A 22019-nucleotide genomic window follows, 5' to 3' on the forward strand; every position below is an offset into this window, starting at 1 on the left:
CTGAGGCAGACTACTGCTGCAGGAAAGGTGAATTTCACCCATTATGAATCTATTAGACATATGACCACCAGGTGGCATAAAAACTATGTAAAACAAAGGGGTTGCAGCTGTGATACAATTGGCTCTTTCAAGAGTATGGGCATTCAAATACTCAGTGGTTCTAGCTATGAACTTTAAATGCCAGTAGTGTAGTTAAAACCAGTAGTTCATAGCTTTTAAAAGACTTTAGTTTGCAGCGTCATCACATGAGAAAGGACCCATATAAAGCAATGAATTCATTAGCTTGTTAATCACACTGTATCATATTCTTAATCATATTTTGTTCATATCATAAACTTAAATAACTTCACAGATGGGAGGGATTAGATTACATAATGGTGATTTGCATACAAACATGACCAATGACATTAAAAAGAAATGCAAACCAAAATCAACTCTTTTCCATAGTTGAAAACACATTTTGTGAAACTTTTTGTAAGCTGTAGTGTAACTTCCAATACCACTTTAGAAAGTTTTCACTACTATGGAAGCAGTTCCCATATTCTTACTATAGTAAAACACAGTGAAAATGTCTTTTAGCCCCAACAGAAAAGCAAGATAAGTGTTGTCAAGTAGTATTAATAAGAAAACAAAGGTACTGAGATGGACAGACACAAATTCTGAAATAGTTATAAAGAATTGCCTACAATGATATTTTTGACCTAAATTTGTTTTTCCTTTCCTTTCCTTTCCTTTCCTTTCCTTTCCTTTCCTTTCCTTTCCTTTCCTTTCCTTTCCTTTCCTTTCCTTTCCTTTCCTTTCCTTTCCTTTCCTTTCCTTTCCTTTCCTTTCCTTTCCTTTCCTTTCCTTTCCTTTCCTTTCCTTTCCTTTCCCTTCCCTTCCCTTCCCTTCCCTTCCCTTCCCTTCCCTTCCCTTCCCTTCCCTTCCCTTCCCTTCCCTTCCCTTCCCTTCCCTTCCCTTCCCTTCCCTTCCCTTCCCTTTCCCTTTCCCTTTCCCTTTCCCTTTCCCTTTCCCTTTCCCTTTCCCTTTCCCTTTCCCTTTCCCTTTCCCTTTCCCTTTCCCTTTCCCTTTCCCTTTCCCTTTTCCCTTTCCCTTTCCCTTTTCCTTTCCTTTCCTGAGCTGGATGCAACTATCCCATATGAATTCCCACAATGCCACAGTAGCAATATTCCATGCTATTCTTTTTATAAGTTTTGGAACCTTTTGATCTCCTTCCTGTTGGTTCCTTTTTCAGTTCTTTTTCTGCTCCACTGCACTGCTGTGTCCCCTAAGCTCCCATTTAATCATTTTGACTACAGTGTTAAATTATGCTACAGAGAAGTCAGAACTTTTCTTTTAAATTTTATTTCCTTCCTTTGGCTACAGTCCTTCATTTCTTCTTCCCTACTCATATTGTTTTCATGATCTTGTCCTGACACTCTTGTTATTCCTTTAATATTTTATTTGGTCTTTCTTTTTTTTTTCTTTGTTTTCCTTTTTCTTTTTTTCTTCTTCTTTTCCATATCTTTCTTTAACACTGTTTTCACTGAGTTTCTGTTCTGAATTTCTTTCTCTTTTATTTTTCAGTGTTCATTTTACATTTATTTTAGCTGCTGCTGTCATTTCTGATGCAAGCTGCTTAATCTATCCAAATTCTGTCTTAGCCTCATACTTCTGTATATCAAGCAATTGAACTTCTCACCTTCCCCCCAGTCCCCTTCCTAACCTTCTCTTCTCTGTCGCCACTAAGAACTTGTGACAGATTAGTTTAATCCATCCATGATTCATGTCTGATACAGAGTTGGAATAATGTAAAAAAATGTGTTATGAAAATTGCTTGCAGCTTTGAAAGTGGATTGAACAGTTTTGATGTTGACACCTCCAATCTAGACCAAGAAAAGAGAAAAATATGATATGCAGTTAACAGTTTACAATAGAAGGCTCTTCCTGAGCTGAAATTAATCCACATGAAGATATAAAGAAGACCTGAGAAATATATTTTGTCTATATTCACCTTCAGGAAGATATGCTGGCAGACTTTTATGTGTGAAAGAAAACCAGAAAACAAAATAATTGTTCTAAGCCAGGAAGGAATGGAGATCTTGGATAGTGTGCAGTTTCTGTGGAACTCAAAATTGTTTAACAAGGTACCTCAGGAGACAGTTAAATGGCAAAGATGAGTTACAGTAGTGGATGGTAACTCCACTCTATTCACTTTCAGTAGGGCAGAGGACAGAATGGGAAAGACAATAGAGGCATAGTACTTTCTGGTACTCTAATTAAACCCAGGTGGAACCATCTAACTCATTTACAGACAAGCATGAGATTAGGCATATTAAGTTGACCTGTTCTGATCTATTTTTCCCAGTAAAAGTTGTTTTACTTAGCTGTTGGTATTTAATAGAGATTAAGAAAATTTTACATATTTTGTGACAGATAATTGAAAAGAGCTTTAAGAAGAGATGGTAAAAGAAGGGAGTCAGAGCTTGTCTTGGATAGAACTTCTGATCAAAAGGCAGGATTGTATCAACAGGTTCCAGTGCAGCTGTAGGCCTTCAGTGGACTCAGAAGAACTGGTGAGTTTCTATTGTTAACAACAACATTTCAGCAGAGATAAGTGATACAACTCTTCTGTCTTCTGTGTCTCTTTTGAGAACAGCACAGGGTATCATAGAATCACAGAGATGTTTGAGTTGGAAGGGACATTAAAGAACAGTTTCAACCCTATGCCATGGGCAGGGACACCTCCCACTACACCAGGTTGCATAAAAACCCATCCAACCTTGCCTTGAACACTTCCAGGGAAGGGGCTGAAAAGAGGTTGGCCAAATCCCTCTGTCTCCCACACTTAAGGAATTTATAAACATTGATAAGATCCTCTCTCAGTCTTCTTTTCCAAAGGCTGAACAGACCCAGGTCTCTCAGTCTTTCCTCATAAGGGAGATGCTCCATATATATTCTTCCTTATACCTAACTTAAATCTCCCCTCTTTTAATTTAAAACCATTACTTCTTGTCCTATGACTACACACCTTGACAAAGAGTCCCTCCCCAGCTTTTCTGCAGTCCCCCTTTAGCTACCAGAAGGCTGCTATAAGGTCTCCCCAGATGCTTCATTTCTCCAGGCTGAACAACCCATGCTGTCTGTTTGTAGCAGAAGCGCTCCAGCCCTCTGATCATCTTCAAGACCCTTCTCTGATCTCGCTCCAGCAGGTCTGTCTTTATTATGCTGCAGTACTCAGAGTTGAATGCAGTACTCCAGGTGGGGTATCACAAGAATGCAGTAGAGGGGGAAAATCACTGCCTTTGACCTGCTATCTACAATGGCTTTTTGGTGTTTAGGTGTTATGCCAGAAACATAAGTAACAGATCAGTCCTAGAATCAACTGAATGAATGAATGGATCCAATATTTGGATTTAGAGAACCCTAAGAGGTCCAAAACATGCTTTGTAATAGATGCTAGAGGTTAATAAAATGGAATATGACAAAATCCTTATGCATAAAAGGCCCTCACCTTTTCTGCACTAAAATGTCTTCTCATTGGATTATTTCAAAGCTCAGTTTTATACATTTAATCAAATAACACAAATAAATTTACAATCCTGTATGATTACCTATCACAACTAAGTGATAAAGTTGTTTTTTTTTTTTCACTTTAAAATTCTTTTGTTACATTTCTTAGCATCCTATGCTATTTCAAATGCTTGATGCAATTCTTTGACTAAGTTGAAAAATCATTCAAGCAGGAGCTATACATTTTCTGTAAGCTAACCATATGTATATAAATATATAAATTTTTTGTGCTTAAGCTTTCATATAAATATATAAATTTTTTGTGCTTAAGCTTTCTTCTCCTTCTGTGCTTTTTCTGATGCCAATAAAGTACAATGCCAATCTTCTCAATTTCAGGTGGATTCTATGGGCTCATTTGCTGTTAACACTGTACAGCACCGTGCATTCCTAGGACACAGTACAGATAATAATGTTGATTCATCAAGTGTCTGGAAACACTCTCAGAAGTGATTCTTCTTTTTATTTGTTTGGTGATTTCCTGCTGCTTGATCTTTGGGATCGATAAAAGCAAATGATTAGTCAGAACTAAGCACGCCAAAAAAAAAGACAATCATTTGTTTCATATTCCAGTTGATGGAAAACTTCACTGAGAAATTTGAATGCACTAAAGGGACTGACATCAGCTAAAACAGATCATGTAAGCCCTCAATACAATATGCAGTTACATTTATGTTACTCACTAATACATTTTACTCATATCTCTGTATGTCATAACATAAATTAGGATATATAAAACAAATCAGAAAATCCATCCCTCAGATTTAGTGGATGCATGTTGGCAGCATTACAAATATAAATTAAATAGGAATTGCCAGTTGTATGGTGCTATAGGAAGTCTGCCATATCATATTCCTCCACGGTTCAGGACAGCTTTCCTCAGCTGATGGAGACAATACCATTACAAATGAGCTCATGTCAGAAAACTGAAGTCTGGTGGTTTATCAAACGGATACCCTCTTCTTAGAACTGAATAAGCCATCACTGACAGTAGAAGTTGTGGAAGTGTGTCATGGCAATGTTCTATCCAAATTAATTAGCTCAAAGGCCAATCTAAACAGCCTCAGACATACACAAATGCACTTGCTTCACTTAGTAAGTCTGAAGTACTATACACCGACTAGGTAGGAGCATTGTTGGCTCAGGTAGATCCCATTGCTGGAGCATTCAAAGGCTCTAAACAGCAGCCCCTTATATTTGTTTTTGCTGTCCCATATGCTACACCAAAATCTTTTACCTCACTCTAACCCAAGACATTTTATTAAACTGCCTGCACTTTTACTATTCCTGTAAACAGATATTTAATATCTACCATTTACATAGAGCAGCAATGATGTAATTTAAAAGTAGTTTGGTCAGTTATTATTCCTGCTTAGAGAAAGCTCTCCTCTTCAGTTTTCTATGTAGGCTTTTTCGTCTGTCAACTTATATTGTCTGAGTGGTACATCTGGTGAAAGAAAGGCCAGAATTTAATTGAAATATATATATATATCTTGTATATAAACATATATATATATATATTGGATCTTAACAGCGAATTAAAGCGTTTTGAAATGTACCGCTTCCCAGTACTGATTTTTGCTTATGTATAAATTGATATTCAGCACAAAATTTTTTTTGATCATATTTTAAGTTTTCTGTGCATTCTTAACAAATCCTCCTCAACTGAGTGCTGAACCAGATGACATAATACAACTTTAATGTATTGCAGCTTTCTTTAGCTAGTGACCACCTGCCAGCTGAGCACCTGTGTGAAACCTACTGTTTCCAATTCTAGGTTCTTCTGTGGGCAGCACAAACCTCCTGATAGCTTGGGGTGCTGTCTGCACCTCACAGCTCGAGGCAGCTGGGCACAGGAACATAAGAGAGATGGTGTCTCAGTGGACTTGAGTGGGGTCTAATGCCCATGAAGCCATTGCATTTGTAATGGAGGAATGGGGTCCCTGAAAGTGTAGCGAGGCTAGAGTTTGTCTGTCAGGGGATTTATGCTTTTTAACAATGGTTCCTTTGCAGAAGAACAAGGTCTTCAAAAGCAGAAATAGTGACAGCTTTGAGAACAGTGACTTGTTAATGATGGATGAAAGAGAGATCAAAGAAGGGGTAATAAGAGTTAGAGTTCCGTTTACCTCCCTTTTTGCACAGTTGAAAGGCCAACATGAACTTCCCAAAATTGCTATCTCTGCTTACCATGGAATTTTTTCCTAGAAGGAAGACAAATAAGACCTGTATTTTGTCAGCTACCAATGGTCTATTTTACCCTTAGAGCTACTTTTTGCCTTTTCTCAAAATCATACAGAAATTGGTCCTGCACTTCAATGGCATGCTTTTTCTTTCCATATCGTTAATAGTGGCCATCTCACTTCCAAGGTAGGGCTTCTTTCCATGTTTTTTAAAGGCAGATGTTTTTATAACGTGAGCAGATTTGTTTTCACTGACCTTTAGACATGACTTGTTCTAATTATTTTATATACCAAGATTTGGAACAGCTAAGATGCATCAGTTACTTTGCTTCACATAAACACGTTAGTATCTACAACTGAAATATTAAACATTAGTTCTAGAGAAAAAAAAATCTGTTTTTCTACTGTCATCTGGTTTTGAAAACTGCAAACAATCTTTTAATAAATTAAGTGACGTTCTAAGCATTTTTGGTAAGAATATAATAGTGACTGGAATTCAAACTGACATTATTTTTATTTTTATTTTTATTTATTTTTATTTTTATTTATTTTTATTTTTATTTATTTTTATTTTTATTTTTTAAACACCATTACTTAAAAACAACAGTGAAAACAGTGATCCATTCAATGAACAGTAGTTTTACTCTTGGGCATGCTGCATAACTGCTGATGGGTAAGAACTACTATTTTATCACTTTCAGTCATAAAAAAATCACTGCTTTTTTTTTTTCTTCCTTCTGCATTTACATTCTTTCAGGGGCTGATATTTTAACTGAAGACACCTCCTCACATGATTGTCACCTTGTACCATCATTGGACTAGGCCACCTTTGTATCTCAGACTCACAAAAGCCACACAACATCCTGCCCCTGTCCAAGGCAGCTCCATCAGCAATAGTATTCTTGCCTCCTTGTGGTCACCTATGTGATGCCAGAGATGTATCAAGGAAATGCCTTTTTTTTTCCTTGTGGGCAGCCTTACATGGCTGGTTAAAGCAAGCCAGGCTGGTTGTATTGCTGATTACCATCACCTGTCAGATACCCAATGTGGTGCTGGGAAGTAGCTGGCTGGAGATTCAGACTCATGTGCAAGTAGGGAAGTTCATGTGTGAAAGGAAAATTTCAGCATGAGGAAGATGACAATCATCATGGCTCTGAGATCAATTTTATGCAGCAGATAAACAATATGAGAAAATAGCTACTGAGTGGTGGAATGACATCTGTCATAGGATGGAATGAATTGCCCTCTAGAGATGCTTTTTGTGTTTCTATTAAGTGTCAGTGGTTAACTTGAACTACACATCTTATTTTTATGTGTTAAAATTACAGAAAATGAATCCCATCTAAATGTGTGATCCTGCTGGTAGATAAGGTGAACCAAAAGTATTGGAATACATTATAAGAAAATATCTCTTATCTCTGGCAGGCAGGAGGAGGTTATTTTTTAAATTACAAAAGATTTTATTTTTTTTATTTGTTGTAACTTCCTCAGGAAATGTATTCCCCAGGCAGACAGATAATATTTCATTTATCTGAAGTATATCTCAAATTTTGTAATTTTTCACTCAGTGTAATCAGCATTTTACAAGCATTCATCGCCTTTGAATTTTAAATGTATTTTGAAAACAGGAAGCGAAAAAAAAATTGTATACGATAAAATGTTACTAAATAATAGGTGATGAGTCTTTATAAAATGGTATTACCTTCTGGAAAGCAAATATTCAACAGAATTTCCTCTTAGAGACATGTATGCCTCAGGAAATACCTGTCCACCTTGCTAGAAAATATCTGCATAACTTCCAAGTTACAAAATCTTGCAATATCACTTTCAAGTAAAGAACGCTGAAACAAAACCACTTATGGTTATTCTAAAGTTTCTCAGCTGCATTTTGTAACTGCAGCTGAAACTCTCCCAACAATGTATATTCTTTGCTATTAACAGGTCTATAAGAATTGAATTGTTTTGTAAATCTGAATTTAAGTGTAATTGAAGTTGACTTTTAAATGTTACAATGCAAAGGAGCTTACAGAATTTGTGAAGCAGGTTATCACATAAATTTAAAAAAAAAAAAAAAGGTGGAAGATGTCTTTGACTGGTACAATAGGCAGAAATATAAAGCTCCCACACCTGCCCTCAGTAATTGATGAAGTGGGTCAGTGACATTTTACAGGGCTATGATTGAATTGGGCCCTTGAGGATAAATAGAACATAAACCATTTCCGCCAGCTCTTTGGTAAGTTAATATTGGCAATTCCAATTTAACGCTTATGAATGAAAGTATTGCAGGATAAGTGAAATAAAAGTACAGCTACAGCTATTGTCTTTAGTTGGTGTTTCTTCCTGCAAGCATTATTTAATCCAATGAAATGAGATGAGACCTCATCTGTCAAGGAAATATATGTGACTGGGCTGGTTCTGGGCAGAGGGGAGTGTTCTGGAAGAATTTAGAATTTGCTGTGTAACTAAAAATGCAGATTTTTAGCAAGAGTACCTGTTTTCCATTTGGGAAATATTCTTGTTGATTTCTTGTTGAGGTGGTACATTGAATGGTTGTGAGGTTTCAGATGCTTGTTAGTGTTTACAAATTCTATTAATAATTTACAGTAAAAGGATATATTTTATTAATGCCATCTGAAATCAATGCACAAAATTAAAATGAAGCATTCCCAGTTGTTTAACTAAGCTATGGGACATGGTTGGAGAAAACAGGTATTTAATTTTTAGAATACATTGTTCATTTATTTTTAAACATTTCATTTAGCCATAAATGAAATTCTTTCATGCTGTCATTATGAATATTTAATTTCTTTGATGTCACATATAACTTTTATATAAACACACACATAATTAGCTTTTAGCTCCAGCTGAATGCATCTAGAGCTTACTAACAAATCAGCATGGGTGTATACAAGTAAACTGATATGAGCTGTTCCTCCAGACTTGAATTCACAGACAGCATTTTCCAATATTTGGCCTTTCCTGGGCTTCGCCTTTGATTGTGAACGGGACAGGGCATAAGTTCTTTCTCTGGTCCTGTGCATTACTTGATATAATTTTGGCCCATGACAGGGATCATTTTCCCAGACAGTGCTTGGACTCAGCCCAAGAATAGCCTGGGACTGTTCCAGGGGGCTGTATGGGCAGTGCTGCCCTGCTTTGGGGAAGAAGAGGCTTTTAGCTGAATGGATGCAAGCCATACCACTAAGCCATCTTCAGGTGAGTGGCTGGAGTCTGACCCATTTTATTTAGTGGTAGGGACATAGACATACCCCTACAGCCACTTTAAGAGCAGCAGGTTCAGCTTTGGCTCCATTTTGAGGATAGCTATTCCCCTACACTGTGCCATGAACCAGAGGGGGCTCTGCAGGTCTCTGCTGATGGATGCCATGGTGCAGCTAGTGGCTCTAAGCTTAGTTTAAGAAACATTGTAAAGCTCAATGCAAAGCTTTGGGGACACAAGGCCAATTTCTACAAAAATAAATCAGGCAAAACTACTGAATTTTGCGACAGTAAGGTTTGGGGAGTAGTCTGTAGCCAATGGAAATGTAGAGTTAAAAACTGAGGAAGTGGAGTCTTCACAAATGTCTGCACATTTGCTTTTCCTGCAGCAAACGACTGTGCTTGGTGTGAATACCTGAGGGCAGTGTGACCACTCCTCTGGAAATACAAGGGCCTGAAGGTAATGATGGGTTTCCCAGGACAGGGAGGGGATAACAGTCACTCTTAAAGGCAGGGCATATGCTCAGTGTCACACGCAGATCTGCTATCACCACCATGGCTGCATCCAGCCTGGAGAGCTTGTGCCTTTCCTGCACATATGGTCAGAGCTCTGTTCCAGGAGCTCATAATCGTGGGATGCATATTTTCTAAACATGATGCACAGTTTTACAGAGAAGAGGTTTTAATCAGTCTGATGAAAACTTTCTAGGCTGTAAACTATAAAACTAGATAATGAAGCTGAAACTGTAAGAGCACTTGTGAGAAGCTTTTTTCTGTACCTGTTTGTAAATGTAATATTCGGGAAAGAATTTTAGTAGGCTTTAAATTCCCAAACTGAGTGGTAGCAGACCCAGCTACCTAAGCCTGATACCTCTAAGTATCCTGTATGTATGCCCAATATGTGACGAACATATTCAAACTAGTTGGGAATTTAGGGAAATTACTGTGGGATTTTTAAATTGGAAAATGATCATTCCTTGAATTCATACTATTTTGCAAATACAGATCCATTTCAATAAAGCTTTCATCCTAGAGATTTTTCAAATTCAGCATGTGAGAAGGAACAGGATAAAGCCCACAATCCCTGTGCCTGATTTGAAGTATATTTGAAGTATAGCCAACCATATCCTGGGATGCATCAAGCATGGCATTGCTAGTCGGTCGAGGGAGAAGTGATTGTCCCGCTCTACTCTGCGCTGGTGCGACCTCACCTCGAGTACTGCGTGCAGTTCTGGGCACCACAGTACAAAAAGGACATTAAACTGTTGGAGAGTGTCCAGAGGAGGGCAATGAAGATGGTGAAGGGCCTAGAGGGGAAGACGTATGAGGAGCGGCTGAGGGCACTGGGCCTGTTCAGCCTGGAGAAGAGGAGGCTGAGAGGGGACCTCATCGCAGTCTACAACTTCCTCGCGAGGGGGAGTGGAGAGGCAGGTGACCTATTCACTGTAAACACCAGTGACAGGACCCACGGGAACAGTGTTAAGCTGAGGCAGGGGAAGTTTAGGCTGGACATCAGGAAGAGGTTCTTCACCAAGAGGGTGGTCGCACACTGGAACAGGATCCCCAGTGAAGCAGTCACTGCACCAAGCCTGTCTGAATTTAAGAAGCGTTTGGACTGTGCACTTAGTCACATGGTCTGAACTTTTGGGCAGACCTGTGCGGTGCCAGGAGTTGGACTTGATGATCCTTATGGGTCCCTTCCAACTCGGGATATTCTATGATTCTATAGCAGAAAACATTATTATGTGGGCCTGTAGCTCCCTCTCTTATTTCCTTTTTGAAGAACTTAACTTTCACTCTGGCATACAGTGAAAAGTAATGTCAGGACCTTTGTGTTTTGAGTGTTCTGTTATGTGTGACAAAATCCCCGTTTTTCAGCCAACCAAGATGAATCATTCTAATCCTGACTCAGGAATGAGAGTCCTGTGTGTTGCCACAGCTCCAGGCCTACCATCTATCTTGGATCATCATGTGTCGCAGGGGCAGGAAAGAATGGCTGAAGGCAGCTGTTCATTTCAGCAGTTCAGTTACCTAAAAGAGCAGAGTCTGCAAAGAAACCCTTTAGAATTTCACATTTCCCCTTAAACCACTGAATGTTACTGAAATCCTCCACTGCACTCCTTCTACCCAATAGTCCTTGCCAGGGCTATATTGATATTGATAATGATATTTAATTAATTTTAAAGGGCACGTGGATTCCAATGGTGTCAGTATGTATGCCTGCCAAAGTGTATGGCACCATAGACATTTTTTAAAAACATAATACAAAGGAAGCTATGAATCTTATACTTTCCTAAGCATCTGTTTCCCATAGTTAATCACTATTAGGCAGACAAATACCTTTGGGAGCCTTGAGCATCCCTGTTGCATGTGCTGACAGTAGTGCTCTCAATTCCTTTGATAGCCCTCCCATAAAAGCTGATGCCAAAACCATCACCAAGCTCAACGGTGTTTATCCAGTAATTTGGATGGAGTCAAAACTGCAATTGCTGCTAGCTCTCTTACCTAGCATTAGATCATACAATATTTATAGTTACAGCAACCTCAAGAAAAGGCTTTCAAATCTATGAATGATACCATTCTGAATTCCAAGTAAGCATAGGATTATGATCTCACCAACAATATAGACAGTATGGTAAGGTTATGGAAGTCAAATATTCTTTTATATCCAATAATCTTGAAGCAAAAACTGCTGTGCTTGAAAATATTACACTGTATTTTTAAATTTATAAATTTCTTGAACTATTTAAAATAGGAATTCTAATCATGTAATGTACTTATTCGTATTTTAAAATGACAAATACAAACTGCCTGAAAACTATTTGCCCATTTCTGGTGGTATCTGTAAACCTTTACCATTCTGAAAAGGAATTTAGCTGTGTTAAATCAACTTATGTTAAATTATTAGACTGAAATGTCCCCTAGACCCCATTTTGCCAAGGCAAAATTTCCATTTGAAGTCAGCTGGACTTTTGTAACAAATTTTCAAATGTCTGTATTCATTTATTTATTCATTTTTTACATATACATTTATTTATAAATAAGTTTCATATCATATACATTGCACTGGCTCTAAATTTCTGTTTCTTCCTTTTATTCCAATACTTTTGTCTAAAATAGGAAGTTTAGGGTGAAAAGAGTCACAGGGGAGGTATCCTCATTATCAAGAAATCTATATATATATATTCTTAATTAAAAAATAGTATTAATGGAAAGCTTTCATCAGATCAACAGGTATAATTATAGGGAATTTATTGTATTTATTATAATTATTATTAAAATATTATTTATTATCATGTTGTTGTTTAACCCCAGTAAGTAGCTAAGCCCCACATTGTTGCTCAGTCACTCCCAACCAGTGGGATGGTGGAGAGAATCAGAAAGGTAAAAGTGTGAGAACTCATGAGTTGAGATAAAGACAGTTTACTAGGGTAAGCAAAAGCCATGTGTGCAAGCAAAGTAAAACAAGGAATCTATTCACTACTTCCCATCAGCAGGCAGGTGTCAGCTGCTCCCAGGGAAGCAGGGCTCATCACACGGAACAGTTTCTTGGGAAGACAAACACCATCACTCCCAACATTCCCCCCTCCCTCCTTCTTTCCCCCAGCTGTTATTGCTGAGCATGACACCACATGGTGTAGGACATCCCTTGGGCCAGCTGTCCTGGCTGTGTCCCCTCCCAGCTCCTGGTGCACCCCCAACCCCTTGCTGGCAGGGCAGCATGAGGAGCAGAAAAGTCCTTGGCTCTGTGTGAGCACTGCTCTGCAACAACTGAAACATCAGAGTTATCAGCATTGAATTAATCACAAATCCAAAATGTAGCATCATATAGGCTGCTATGAAAAAAATAAAATAACTATATATAGGTTGCAATGAAGAAAATTGAGTCTATTTCAGCCAAAAGCCGTAAAAATTTCTTCTGCTTTCCTTGCAAGAAAAAATAGTTTCATTGTAATAAATAGATGAGTGAAGCATCGTACTTAAGATTACATGTAACACTTCCTAAGCGTTATAAGTCTTGCTACTTGTTAAGTACTTGTTAAGTAGCAAGAGTCGTTTAAGTTTTATTTACTGGTAAATCATTGAAAAAAGTCAAACGTAAGATAGTCTATTTGTGGAATAAACTATGTTTTCCTCATCAGTTTTGTGCTACATCCTATTTTAAACACTTGTGATGGAGATGAATTTATATTTATAAAGCATTATAACTCAACAGGAAGTCTGAGACAAATATTACAGGAAGAGATCTTTCTACAAGCACCTGAAGTACAGATACTAGCGTCCCAGTGAAAAATAGCATGCTGCACAAGGATCAATGGTCAATACATTTAGATCATTGCATCTTATTTAGCTCCATCTAGTTGCTCAAGACAAGAAATCAAAGGTGTCTAAAAAAAGTATGTTATAGAAACAGCTCACAAAAGAGAATGGTTTGGGTGGCTGAATGAAAGACAATATCCACTGTGGTAATATTCTTGATGCAAGGTGAAAACCAACCTGTAAAATGGGGTCAGTCTTTGTAAAACCGGGGGAAGGTATTCAAGAGCTTCCAAGCCTATAGCAAGATTTATCCACCCACATTTGCTAGCTAAATAAAGTGCTAACTCTCAGACACACTGACCACAAGAATAGCTGCATTGAGTAAGACCAAAATGTAGTTTTCTGTCTCTGACAGTGGATGTTCAAGGACACTTAAGGAGGAAGGCTAACAATACAGCAAGTAGAAAGTGGTATTTCCTTCACTGCAACCTCTGAGCACCCCACAGTCTCAGCTTGGGAATTTTTTGAGGTGGTGTGCCACATTTCTCTATTTAAGGACCAAAAAGTGTGCTGTGGCCATGAGAGAGTCCAACAGAAAAGCTGTAAGCTTTTCCAGACACTTTACAGTGATTCATTAATGAGATTGGCCCAGGTGGAAACTGCTGACTTGTACTTCTAATTCATTTTCTTTTTTGCAATGATCTCAGGGCAAGAAAGATAGCTTTGTTGTAGCCAGACCTTGTTTATTTGAGCTGTAATAATGTAGAAACAGATACTCTCAAAATATAGGACCCACTTCTGTTTTCAAGAAGAAGGAATAATAATTTGACAATCATCTATCTCTGAAGATTTACTGCTAACTTTACTGAGGAAACGGAGCCTTTAGAATTATTAGGAAAGAATTGTGGCATCTTTCCTCTTTAGACTATTGGTTGGAATAGAGATCAGGTCAGTGATTAATGAAAATTGTTAGTCTTTCATGGATGTTCAGTGACCTATATGCAATGAAGTTGTAGCCTCTGTTGTATTTCTGCTGGTGTATGTTCAGAGCTGAAAACAAACAGAACAATGAATCTCTGCTCCATATCTGTGCTAGGAGGGCATGGATTTAGTAGTTGTGGAAGCTGAATGCTTCCTTGTTTTTCAATACCTTTTCCTCTGAAATACTGGTGACTTACAGTGACTGCCTTTATTAGTCTGCTGTGAAGCTGAGGACTTTCAGACACATGGGAAATCTTTTAGATGAAAGAGTAATCAAATATTTTAAAAAAATGACAGGCTGGAATTACATTTTTAGAACACTTTGAGCACATGTATATCAGGAATGTTTTAATGTCATATGTTTGCAATAACTGAGATTCTCTGAGGCTGTGAACTGATTGTGAAACTCCTAAAAACAGGAAGTAGGAAAAGCAATCCTACATTTCCTATATAGGGAGCCAGACCTCCATAGGAATTTTTTTGGGGGTACATAAATTGAAAAAGCTAGGATAGAATTAATACTACTTGGCAGCAGGAATGTGGTGCAGATGATTTCTTGGAGTCATTTCTAGGCTGTGTTTTCTAAGAATCTATGATTTCATAAGGTTATTCATTTGACTCTTTCCATCAGTTCCACCACCAGAATTAGATGGAGGTACATTACTGAGATAAGTAAATATAAGAACTGTAAGACTGAATGTCTGTATAAACATCCCCGGGGCATGCAGCAGAAGTGAATAGTTGAGATAATTCTTACTGACAGCAAGATGACAGCAAAACATGCTTTAATAAATACGTAACAGCAAATTAATATCCTATAATTTCAAAATCCTAACAAGAAGTTAGGTTACAAGTTGGGAGCCTGTACGCTTGTGAAATTTAATGGTAACTGTTTCCTAGATTGTCTGAGGCACACACTGCGCTACATTAACCATTGTGTGTCCTTTAAATGATGAATGTGTTTGTCTCTCACAATCTCAAGAGCATAAAGATTTGTTTACTTTTGTTCACTTTCACTGTTAATCTATATTAGAAAGCTTAACCTAGTAAGGAAAATTAAATCCAATCAAACAAAGAGGTAATAAGTGTTTAGCAGCCTGAAGCTAGGATGGCAAACAAGACTGCTTATCAGAACAAAGTCTCAATAGTATAATTATCAGTTGAAATAAAAGGTTTGTATTGAATTCAAAAAATAGGACTTTCCTCCAGTTAGACATTTAACCCATGCATTTATTTTCCTTCCACGTAATGACAATATTATTGCCTTGAACTATTAAGGTGGTTTTATAAAATTAGTATTATAAAAATGTGTTTTTGTTTTAGTTTTTGTTTTCTCTGATTTATCAGAGGCTTAACCAGTGTTGAAAACTGTTCTGAGTTCTACACATCAATTGAAAGGAAATGTTTTTTGTTTTTTTTTTCATGTGTTTGTAGTATATATTCAGAAAGTCTGTTATATTGAACTCCACACAAAGTAAGAAGAGATGTAATGCAGTGGTTCTCAAGCTGACTGAAATGAAAGTTTGGTTTATTAGCACTTGATCTTTTGAATCATGACCCACCCACAGCTTCATAGGTTAAGTGTTTGCAGCTCTAGATTTAAGCTGAGAATTAAATGAAACAGGATTTGACGAATTCTATACTGTTTTTTGCTCCATCATGAAATTATGTTTTTATATGTATTTATGGAAATAAAAGGTTTTCCTTTCCAGTTTTCTTCATGTATATATATTGTAATGTTCAGCTGTTCAGAAGACTGAATCAGAGATCTCAAAAGTTATAATAAAGCTTATTTGTCAAAAAGGAAAGTACATAAGAATATTTTGTCGTTATGTTTTTCTTCAAACATGTTGGGCAGAAACCTGTATATCTATTTTTCTTTCTTTACCATGATAGGACTACTGCTAAACATACTGCAAATAGAAGTTTTAAATAAATGAGCCATAAATATCATAGAATCATAGAATCGTTAAGGTTGAAAGAGACCTTCGAGATCATTTGGTCCAACCATCACCCTACTACCAATGCCACCCACTAAACCATGTCCCTAAGTGCCAGGTCCAACATTTCCTTGAATACCCCAAGGACAGTGACGCCACCACCTCCCTGGGCAACCTGTTCTAATGCCTGACTGTTCTTTCTGAGAAGAAATGTCTCCTAATTTCCAACCTAAACCTCTCCCGGTGCAACTTGAGGCCATTCCTTCTAGTCCTATCACTAGTTACCTGTGAGAAGAGGCCGACCCCCAAGCTCCCCACACCTTCCTTTCAGGTAGTTATATGAATGTATGAATATATTCATGATTTATGATAATGTTGCTATTTTTCTTATTGAAGTATCCACAAACAATATAATTAATATTTCTGCATTATTTTATTAAATATTTCTATATCACCAATATAATAATGCTTTGAAATTGAGGATGCGATTTTCTAAGCACTCATTTCATTGGTGGTGGTCCAGAAAATGCCGTTCTTCTCATTGCTTAAATAAAGAGATCATTATTTAAGTATATATGGGGATCAAGACGTTTGTTGCAATATTAGTTAAGAATGTTTTTCAATAAAGATGCAAGTGTTGCAATTTTCTGTTAAGGAAACAAATAGAAGCTTGACTTTTTTATTTTTTTATTTTTTTAAGAACACTTTAAACATGGGGTAAAAATTTCTCAGAGCTAGAAAAAGTAAATTTAAAGCTACACCAAAGAGCAAATTGGAGAGGTGTGACTGAAAAATATTGAGAGAAAGGACAGGATCATACGGGGTCTAAGGGTAAAATATGTGAATTACTTCATGGTAAATTAATAATTGTTCCATTTGATTTGTTTTCAGGAGGGAACAAAAAGAGTGAGAAATCAGATCAGATATATTAGTCTGCTGACTAAGGATGAAGACTTCAGTAGACTGTGACTGAAGATAATGGATTATATATGTTTTTCATGATCCAGTTTTCTGAAAACGCATTTATTCTGCATGCACTATGATAGAGACACCACTGGTGATGCATACAACCTCAGAAAATAACCTCAACTATAGTTTGGGATGTGCTGGCCAAGAGAAGGAATTTAATTCAATTGTGTATACAGGATAAATGTTCAAAGCTGAGTTAATATTAAAAGCCAGATTTGTTTACCCTTTATGGCATCACTGATATTTTGATGGCTGTTTCTACAAAATGAGCTCAGTACATGTGCTGTAAATCTACATTTCTCTTATTTTAATCTAATGAAAATATGCACATAGTTAATATGGCTGAACCATAGTTAATTGTAGATATGAGCAGAGTATTATTAAATACATATAATATGGACTTAATTATAAGAGTTAAGGGGAAACTTGAGAAAACTAGTATTTTTTGGTATGTTTTTTTTCTCCTTAATCTAATCAGACAACACTAAAAGCCCAAGAGGTATATAAACTTCAGTAACAAGTTATATTAAACCTGTGTTTACTTAGATGATTTGTATGAGATAAATAAGTAATTACCCAAAGGACATTAAAAAACGGAATATATGAGACTGTATGTGAGCAAACTAGCACAAGGCAGAAAGCTTAGCTGGTGCATATTTAATAAGAAGAATTCCCTGTGCTTTTATATCCTACTCCCTTCTATAGAAGTCCTTATATCACCTTTATCACCATAGTAACTGAGCACTTTGCATTCTTCTCCTTCTATTCATCATATTATTTTATCAGTTTAGTAAAGGATAAAATGTTTCCCTGATCCTCCACCATTTGGTATGCTGCCTTGTGGGCATCTTGTCAAGTAGTACTGTGAATAATGCAATAACTTATCAATCACCTACAGAAGCAGAAGAAATGATCCCTGGTTTATATTACTGTACAATAAATTTCTCATTGTATTTTATCATAAAAATTAAAATGAATTAATCACAAGAGCTTAACATCTTTTAAACACTTGATAAACATTTCTGTAGCCTTCTGAGTCTGGAGTACCAATTACTATAGTCATAAACATTGCACTGGCTCTAAACTGCCTCTGTCAAAGAGCTGAGTTCAGAAAAGACGCTCATTCTCTTATTTTGGTTCACTAAAGGCTACTTCTTTTATCTTCCTATATTACAGCATCCCCTAAAGAAAAGAAGGTGCCCAGAAAACAAGTTTTGTAGCTCCACTTTACTATATTACTAAAATGTAAGCAGCCATAACAGACCAGAAAGAATAAAAAAGTATTTTAATTTGCATCCATATCTATAATTTCCCTTTGAGTTACAGTATATGAAATCAGATAAATGTGTATTTATTAATTAAATTTTACATGCTCTCATAGTATATACATCAGTTAAAAGGACAGAAAAATTGCAGTTAGCTAGTTCCCTACAAACAGAAACAGCAAAGATATATCACTAAGTGAAAAAAGATTAATGGATTAGACTCAAAAAGTTAGGATGTTTCTCTTTCATTTAAATATTTTTTCCAATATAGCACCTCCACAGCTTCTAAATAAGCATTTGGCTTACCTTTATTCATTCGTTCTGAAGCAGTGTGCCTTACAGGCTTTGTCAAAAAGCTTGAGTTTATCTGCATGCATACATACGTTACTGTTTGAAACAAAGCTGACGTTTCTGGGGTTTGATCATTTTGCTGCATAATGTACATACGTGTCCTACAATTCCTAGCTTTTATTTAACATAGTGAAAAGTTGTTCTTCTGTGTGACAACAGCTTTATTAAATTGTAAAAATACTTCTGTTTTATTCTTACTGATTAGCCATAAGATATGATAGCTGTGTTGAATGACGCAGAGAAGCGTTTTAACTTGGATTCTGAATGCAATCTTCTGAAACTTACCTTTTTATTCTTAATAGAACTTCTTTATATACAATTTTCCTTAAGGGTACTGGCAAAGCCTCAGAAAGAGAAAAAAAAAAAAAACATTTTATTTTCAATTATGAAGTACTATTGGTACGTCAACAGATATCTGGTCCCAATAAAGTCTGCCATAAGAAATTTAATTTAAATGAGCATATTAGTTTCAATCCATTAAAATTACTGTCATGACTTGTGCAGTTTCACTCCATTAATTTCAATCATGACCTGTTCTTTCTCAAAGGAGGAAGGCAAGGTATAAGTAAAAGAGTACAAAATTCATCCCACAGTGCTTCAGCCCAGACCTGTAACAACTATACAGGTTGAGAGATGTGTTGCATTTATCTGTGCTGATGGGCAGTGAAGGTGGGACCAGATCTTTTGGCTAATGCAGCCTGGTAGAGATTCAGGATCCAGCTAACAGATTGTCAAGCACCAGATGAGAAATGACAGCAGTAAGCTAAATTGTTCAGACTGCACTGAAATACTTCTTCCACTGTTTCTTGTAAATAAAAAGCTACAAACTGCTACTCTACACAGTTTAAGCTAATGTTTACAGAGTCTTATTTATTCAGCACTGTAGAGTCAGTGCTTCTTTCTTTCCCCTTGCCTCAAATGACATTTATATTCTTTCTCCACTGAAGGGAGTTTTCCTAGCAGGGTTTTTTTACACTAAGGTTACTGATTTTTCCTTTTGCACACTCCTCTGCTTGCTCTTTCCTTAGCCAGTAACCAAGCATGATTAAACACAAACAAAGAAAATGAATGGTTCAGCTGCTAGATTCTTATGAAATGTTGTTGTTGTTACCGTTATTATTATCTACATGAAGAGCTTATTTAGCAAAAAAAAAAAAAAAAAGAAAGAAAAAAAAAGAATTTATACACATGTAAACTTCCATTTAGCATACCCAAAGTTCTTTATTTATTAGTTAATCTTGTGTTGGCCCTGTTTTGAATTTAGCTTTTTTTGAGACATACACTTAAAACCCACAATCGTGCTCTTGCTTTGGAAGTTCCAATTCTATTTGAACACAATGGCAATATTCAGCATGGACTCAAGGGCTTCCAATGTTGGTATCACACTTTTTAAAGTTCCTACAAGCCTCACAGGCTCTCAGTCCTTAACAAACTTCTCCAGAGCTTCTACCTCACTGAGAGTGACAAATATAAATTCAGCATAGCTCTTATTTTCCTATCACCAAATGAAAAAAGAGCACTTTCAGATTGTGAGGAGACAATAAAGAAGCTACAAAGTTACAGAATATTGTTTTACAAGAAAAGTTTCCCAAGTAGTCCAGAAGACTTTCCTTTTCAGGATATGTTAATGTGAATTGTAATTATTTGTGATTTCATACAGAATGCCTTTTTAAAAAACACAGATCTTGGCTCCTGTCTTCAGGAAGTGAGTCAGTTTTGCTCTACTTTGATTATTTGGCAAGCACACATCCCCTTGCTATTACATGTATTTTATTCTGCATGTCCATCACTGGAACTTGCATACAATTATATTTGGCCCAGTAGGTTTATATCTTTTAGAACTATAACATTACTTCACTTGAACAGTTATTAGGGCTGCAGAGATGTAACTACAATTGCTAAATGGGATAATACAAAATGAATGAAGTGAAAGAACCCCTGGAGGCTTCTTGATGTTTACTCTTTCAAGTAATGCACTCTTCTGTCAGCTCATCACAACAGAGAATTATTTAGGGAACTGTGTGAACAGTATTGCTTCACAACTCTTACAGACACCCAGAATATAAAGCGTGCATTATACAAGTCATAAATAGACATTTTCCCATTTTCTGCAAAGAACTCACACTACAATGGCTTATCTCGTTATAAATATTCCAAATGGGAAAGCAACAAAATAAAATAGCAGTGTACTGTTGTGGTTTATATACTATCTGCAAACTCTGTTTGCTGTCATAAAATCTGCTAACTAACTAGGCTGATTATCATTTATTTTCTTCCAAGGATAAACTAGGGCTGTGACATTTGAGTCTTACCCAATATGTTTTAATAGGTCAGCTACAATAATGACATTGTTAATGCTGACAGATATTTTAACACTGAATATTAGTTTACACAAAAATAATTAGCTTTAGAGCATTTTACGTATGACTTAGAGGACATGTTAAAACCTAGCATGCAGTCCTCATGACAACATTGGGATCACATGCAAAACTATGCATTATCCCAGGAAATATTTGTGTGGCACCTTTCTTTTATGGAGTGTTTGCACATATACTTAAAAGATACCTGTAAAGTATTATATGAAGTGAAAGTAGCATTTGAAGTGAAATACAATGTATATGATTTAATAGAAATAGAGCTAATCTTCCAGGTATTATAAAGGCTAACACAACCTCCAAAGTAAAAGAAGATCCAAGCACATTTTCCAGAGCTGTTCTAACCTCGCTGAGGCTGTATGGAACAAGAAGCAACTGACATTTGCACCCTTGAAAATGAAACAACTTCCTGATGTGCAGTAATGGGAGGAAGCAGTAAGGACCCATGGATCAGTTTGTGACAGAACAGCTATCCTACAAAATACTACATATATGTGTCATGGCATAGTAAACCAAGACAGTGCACAATAATGTTTACCAGGGTATAGAGAGGCAGCTAATCCCCTAATCTTCGGAACAGCAAGAAGTAGAACTTCTTTTTGATGGTTACAGTCAAACTCTCTTAAGGATCATCTATTTCAAATCACAGCTCTCAGCACTGAGGATTAACAAATAGAATTCATGCAACAGATATGCCCCTACCAAGAACCTTAGCACAATCTCAAATTGTGTTGTGTTAAAACCTGTGCACCATGAACAGGAAGTGGGATGAGAAGGCTTTTAGAATTGTGATTTAATTAGATGAAATTCAAAAATCTTCCTCTCTTTTAAATTATTCTAGGTCTTTACCCAGTGCCTTTGAGGTGTTAATTAAGCATTGGGTGCTTAGAGAAGTGGTGTAGTTTCCATCCTTGGACATTTTTGAGACCC

The 22019-nt window shown here is 36.7% G+C and overlaps 1 long non-coding RNA gene across 1 annotated transcript; it reads left to right on the top strand.

Annotated features, from left to right (window-relative positions):
* The first annotated feature begins 335 nt into the window (after nt 1-335).
* LOC308192172 lies at nt 336-20602 on the top strand. The gene is made up of 3 exons (XR_013948602.1): nt 336-2555; nt 9338-9408; nt 17021-20602. It is a non-coding gene; the product is annotated as an uncharacterized lncRNA (long non-coding RNA).
* The last annotated feature ends 1417 nt before the right edge of the window (nt 20603-22019 follow it).

The sequence above is a fragment of the Anser brachyrhynchus genome (genome assembly GCF_964034855.1).
Source record: "Anser brachyrhynchus genome assembly, chromosome: 3".
Lineage (NCBI taxonomy): Eukaryota > Metazoa > Chordata > Aves > Anseriformes > Anatidae > Anser > Anser brachyrhynchus.